Raw genomic sequence first — 6,352 nt, forward strand, 5'->3', positions numbered from 1 at the left:
ACCCTCTCTTTTCCTCATTTATAACCTACACCCTCCTTTGGCTTTGTCTTTGGCCCTGGACCTCTTCAGCGTTGCCTGAATAAAGCACATTGGAACTCCATGCCTGGAACCTCCGGTGTCTTCACTGCCGACCTGGTCCATGTGTGTGTCTGTGTCTCTGTGTGTGTGTGTCTGTGTCTGAGTGTGTGAGTGTGTGCTGGGGCTCTCATGGCTCCTGCCTGTTGGTGCAAGATGCTCTCAGGGAAGTTGCATCTACCACCACTGCAGACCACAACAGTGGCGCCCAAACAGGGACCTTCGTCTGGTACCCCTGGAGAGCATCTCCAGCATGGCTGCAATCTAAGTTGCCTTTGAGTCAGCCACTAGCCTAAGACAACCTCTGAATTTTATCTGGGCACGCTGAAGGGAGAGACCTGGAACCCTCCCAAAGTCGTCAGCTGGAGGATTGCTTTCCTTGACACACCCCCACGAGACCCTTTGTTGATGCACTGCTGGGTGAGTATGTTTCAATCAGAGTCACCCTTTACTTTTGTTTTCTCATTTTAACTTGTGTGTGGAAAGACTGCAGAATGGGCACAAAACTCGTTCCACAATGGGACATTTATATCCAAGTTACATTAGCCCTAGTTGCTCGGGAAATTCATTTTTCAAAGGGGAATTTGAAAGCTTTTGTTCATCTTTTCAAATATTTTATGTTACAAGGGAATCAGTTTAATCACTTGAGATTTGGGGTACGGTTGGGATCAAGATATTTGTTTTATAAATGGAGGGAAATTTTAAAGTAGAGAAGTTTTATTGTCTTTTTCATTCCATTTATGGCAAAATGTTTTCTCTTCTTTTTTGTTCTATTTATGATTCAATTTAAAAATCAGGGGAAAATTTGGGAAAAGTTTTGGGTCTCCCGTTCCAAACCCCTTCCCTTCATCCTCTCCCCAAGCCTCTAGACCCTCTTCCCTGGCTGGGGAGCAATCAGCAGGTGGATATCGCTATTCAGCACAGGGTTTCTGCTGTCTCCCTGATGCCTCCCGATCTCCACTCTCCCCTTACCAGGATGGCACTGGCCATGCTGCTCTGGACCTTCCCCTCAACCTTCTTCCTATGCCCGCATACCCTCTTTCATCTCCCCCAGTGGCCATTACCCCACAAAATGGTGCCGGCAATGTGGCAGCCCAGACATTTTGTCCCCTCCTGATCCAAGTTTTTTTCCACCCTCCACCCCAAAATGGCGACTTTCCCGCCCCTCCTCTGCCCTTTTCTGTGACAGTGGTCACAAGGGTTGCAGGATGAAGAGAGAGGTGAGAATGCTGATCTCATGTTCAGAAGGCTTGATTTATTATTTTATGATATATATACTACATTATAACTATACTAAAAAGAAATAGAAGGAAAAGTTCTCAGAAGGCTAGCAAAACTAAGAATAGAAGAGAAAGAATGAATAACAAAGATCTGTGTTCCTTCAGAAAGCAAGAGCAGCTCTGCTGTGAGTGGTCAGTAAATCCAAACATCCACAAGAGACCAATCATGGACCCACCTGTTGCATTCCACAGCAGCAGATAACCATTGTTTACATTTTGTTGCTAAGGCCACAGCTTCTCAGAAGGGAAAAAAATCCCAGGAAAGGATTTTTCACAAAAGATGTCTGTGACATGTCACCCTTTTAAGTTTAGTTTAATTAAAAAGAAAAGTGTTTGCAATTTTCTCTGCTGGGCACATGCCGAGGAAAGAACAAACACTTGACAGGTTATCTGTTGCCAATCAAAACCTCACTCAAGTGCTGGTGTGGAATGAACAGGGAATTTGTTCACCTGTAGAACTTACAATTCTATCAAATCACTAAAACAATCTTACAATATAAGAAAATTGTGGTAGATAGGGACAGGCGGTCGGAAGATCACGCGATGTAACAGGAAGGCAGGACCCCTGTTCCTCTTCGATAAGAAATTATCATAGGAATGTAGCCTCCCTAAACCGAGTGCCAGTAACTTTCCATTCCCTACCCAGTAACTTTCCACTCCTTACTAACCATAGATGGTAAAGACAGACCCCCTCTGACGTAGAAAAACCCCTAGATTATAAAACCCCACGAGATGAGATAATAAAGGCCTTTTGACCGTCCACCACATTGGTGTCTGCATGCTTCATAGGCCTGAGCGACCCTGGAGAGTGGGTCGCTGTGCCGTTTCCTCAGAACCAAGTCTCCTTGCCTTGCATCAGAAGGCAACAGAAAATGCAAAAACAATACAAAGAAAGTCTAAGTCCAAGCAGCTGAGCTTCAGGAAAAGTCCATGGCCTGAAGATGTTCCTCTTTGCCATCTCTGAAAAATCCTTTTGGTCCTGAAACAGGCTTGCTGCAGAAAAGTCCATCAATAGTTATCAAAAGTCTATTGACAATCATCAAACAATTTCAAACAATTTCAGACAATTCCTGGAAATTCTTGCCAGAGCCCTTTATTGAACAACTTGGGCTGAAGCTAATTTTTGGCCCTTCAATGCTTCAGACCTGCTGCTAGCTATTTAAGGGTTTTTTTGTTTGTTTGTTGTTTTTTTGGGGTTTTTTTTTGGGAAGACCAGCAGCAGCAGAGCAGCCAGAGAAAGGCCCTGGGGGGCCCTGGCCAATCAGAAAGGTGGCCCAGGACCGGAAGGGGGAAGCAAAACCCCCAAACCCAGCAGGAGGCTGGGAGGTGGCACTGGCCCAGGGACCCAAGCCCAACGGCTCAGGCCCAGCCCCCGAGGCAGGCTCTGCCTTGCCACAGGTGTGCACTCTGCTGCCAGTACAATGGCAGAACGAGTGATGACCCAAAATCACCAAGGCATGCCAGCATAAGGGAAATAGAAGCCTTACCAAAAATCTTCATCTCGGGTCTGGGGATGTTTGTTCCCCACAGCAAGCAAGCCATGATCGCTTCCCGCTGTGCCCTCTCCTCTGCAATGCAAATGCAACAGGTGTGTCTCCCATCTGCCTCAAGGCACCACCCCCACCAGGCTGGGGACCAAAGGCAGAACTTTCGGGACCCACCTGCCCCTCGCCGCTGGTGTGTGCGAGGGGCGGCGGAGAGATTCGCACCCCCCAAGGGGCAGCAACTGACCAAACACCCCCCAACCCGCCGAGAACGCTGATTTGGAACGCCAGCAACAGGGCTGCACTCACAGCCAGCTCCACGGAAGGAGAGGCTGGCGCCCTCTTCCCCTGTCCCAGCTCCCCCCGCAGGGGCAGCCCCGGGACAGCCTGAAAAACTTGGGGGAGAAATCACGCTGGGTGCAGGAGCCGCTGCGGGCTGCTCCGAGGGTCCCGCGGATTCAGCGTTGTTTTAAGCATCATCCTGAATAGGGACTTGCTTGGTTTGAGGCGGCGAGGGTGCCCGGGAACACGCCGCTGCTGTGTCACTCGGCTCTGGGAGCGGCAGCGCCGGCACGCGGTCTGCCTCTGTGGGAGAGGCTGGTGGGCACGGCACAGGGTCGGCAGCGTCTCCTGCCCCTGGCTCTGGGGTCAGCTCAGTGGAAGATGCAGTTGCAGAAGCCGCCGGAGTGCGCACGGGCAGCGGCGGGGCCGGCACGAGCAGTGGTGAAACAGCTGGGGGAAACAGCGGTGGAGGATCGCTGTTGCCCAGCAACATTGGCACAGCCGCAGGGAGCGGTGTTTCTGACTCAGGCACAGGCGGGGAAGCCAGCGCAGGCCCGGGCAGGGCCGCCCGGGGAGGTGGCTGCGGGGTGGGTCCGGGAGGTGGCCGTGCCGGCCCGGCAGGCCGGGCCTCGGAGACCGGTGCCGCCCCCATCTCTGAGTGGGGTGGGGTCCAGGAGGCCAGCAACTCATCAACCCCCGGAGAGAGACAAGTGGGGGGGAGAAGACAGCTTCATCTGAGCATGCTCCAAAAACGCAGAGAAATAAAACTTCAGCTCCGGACAAGATCTCCCGGCCCCCCGCCGGGATGCAGGGGGGCTGGGAGGCAGCAGATCATCTCCCTCCAAAGGGTCTTCTCCTGCAGGAGTTGGGGGAAATGGGGCGAGCCCGTTGCAGTTAGCAATCCAGGGAAAAACAGCTGCTCTTCGTTCCAAGACCGGAAAGAGTGCCTTAAATGTTAGGTAAATTCTGGGGTGTCCGAATCCACGGTCCAAAAGGACTTGGAAAATGGATTCCATGCACTGCCATACAAACACATCCAGGGCATACAGCACATTCGTAAAAAACCCAAAATCCTTGCCCATCGGAAAAACTCATAGAAATGTCTTTCTGTCAGGAAGATTCACAGAATTCAATCCTCTTCACCCTTTTTTTGCCAGAGGGCAATAAACTTCTCCTCTGAAGGGGAGAATCGAACCTCAGTCCTGGTGGGAATGTCCCACCACCTTTGCAGCCATAATCTGCGAAGGCCAGGATCATCGGGAAGGGAAATGCCAACAGTACCTTTCGACAGAGTCCAGCATGCTCTGGCCATCTGCATGGTGCTGCTAGGCTGTCCGAACATCTTCCTGGAGGCTTTTCAGAAGGTTCTCTTTGTGGTCAGCCTTGCTGTGAACTCTGTCCAAATCCGGATCTTCAGTTCTTCAGCTCCTGGCTAGAATCCACTTCTGTGGTCACTTGTGAAGCAACCATCAATGCCACACATTCGGGTTTACCCAGTGCAGCCATTGCTCCTCTGAGGTATCATCAAGTGATGATTTGCTCTTCAGACGAGGGGTCCCCAACTGATGATTTGTCGTTCAGTCACTCAGGCTTCACCAATTGTGACAGTGGTCACAAGGGTTTTGAGGTGAAGAGAGAGACGAGAATGTTGACCTCATGTTCAGAAGGCTTGATTTATTATTTTACAATATATATATTACATTATGACTATACTAAAAAGAATAGAAGAGAAGGTTCTCAGAAGGCTAGCTCAGCTAAGAATAGAAAAGAATGAATAACAAAGATCTGTGTCCCGGCAGAAAGCAAGATCAGCTCTGCCATGAGTGGTCAGTAAATCCAAACATGCACAGGACACCAATGACGGATCTACCTGTTACATTCCAAAGCAGCAGATAACCATTGTTTACATTTTGTCGCTGAGGCCACAGCTTCTCAGAGGGGAGAAATATCCTAAAGAAAGGATTTTTATGAAAAGATGTGACACCTGTGGTTGTCAAAAGCATTCACAAACTCAAGAGGCAAAGAGAGGGGTTTCAGAGTGGCCATTTGAGAAGACAGCCTTTCTGAAATCTCTGGCACATGAGGCCCCTCTGTCACTGCTTCCTAGAAGCTGTGAGAACGGGCCATGCTGCTGTTTGTTGTCACCTCCCTGTACCTGTTCCTGAGACACAGTGCCATCGGGTTGTTATTGGGGCATTTTCCTTCTTTGCCAGCCCCAACAGGCATTCAGCAGGGAGAGTCTGCAATGCCACTCTGGAGCTGAGTTTCCACTCTATGATCTCGGCCTCCCTGTCACCCCCTCCACTCCCCCTCACACATTCCCCAAAAAGCAGCAGGATGTCTGCTGGGACCACCTCAGCCTGCAGGAAGGCCAAGTGGGCCCTGGCCTCTCCTGACCCACAGCACAGCTTTCTTTAATCCCAGCATGGAAATATTAAAACTGTATTATCACATCACACAGAGGACCACAAGCTTTTTATTTTGGCTGCAAGTGTCCACAGGGCATTGGGGAAGAGGAGAAAAAGAGTGTTTTGCAGCAAGCAACCAGGCTACTCAGGCAGGATGGTAGGAAAAGTGTCTGGAAGCTGCTTTTTAGGACTTTGGTTGTTCTGCTGAAGCTTTTGACAGAGCTGATGGGCAGATCCCAGAGCTGTGGAGAGTTCCTGGGAAATTTGTCCTTGGATATATTTATGAATGCTCTCCCAGCCATGAACTGCCATCTGTGTCCTGTCCATATGTTACTGCCTTGACTGTTGAGTGTCTGAGGTGCCTCTTGAGGCTGCTATGGACCTCCTTCACCAAGGAATGGATTGTGATACAACATCCCTTTCTGCTTATGTTTGGGCACTGACAGAGCCTGGAGCTCTCCGGCTGGAGCTTGGGCTCTGGCCAAGCAAGATTGCCAATGAGAACAGCTCATGGTCCTCAGCTCTTCCCTGCTGCTGGGACAGACAGACATGGCCATGGGGACAGAATGGAGCTGCCCCATCTGCCAGGTCACTAAGAAGGATTTGAATTTTTCTCTGCCCTGTCACCATCAGTTCTGCCTGGGCTGCATCCTGCAGTGGGCAAAAAGAAATCCAGCGTGCCCACTCTGCAGAGGAATGATAGAAGCTGTCAGGTTTTCTGAGTAGGATGAACAGGACTACATACAATTTGCCATCAGCTCCCCCAAACAATTGCTGGAGTCCAGCAGGGAGAGAGCCTGGCCACCTTGCTGAAAACAGCCCC

Source organism: Zonotrichia leucophrys, unplaced genomic scaffold (assembly GCF_028769735.1).
Source record: "Zonotrichia leucophrys gambelii isolate GWCS_2022_RI unplaced genomic scaffold, RI_Zleu_2.0 Scaffold_113_145235, whole genome shotgun sequence".
In the NCBI taxonomy this organism is placed as follows: domain Eukaryota; kingdom Metazoa; phylum Chordata; class Aves; order Passeriformes; family Passerellidae; genus Zonotrichia; species Zonotrichia leucophrys.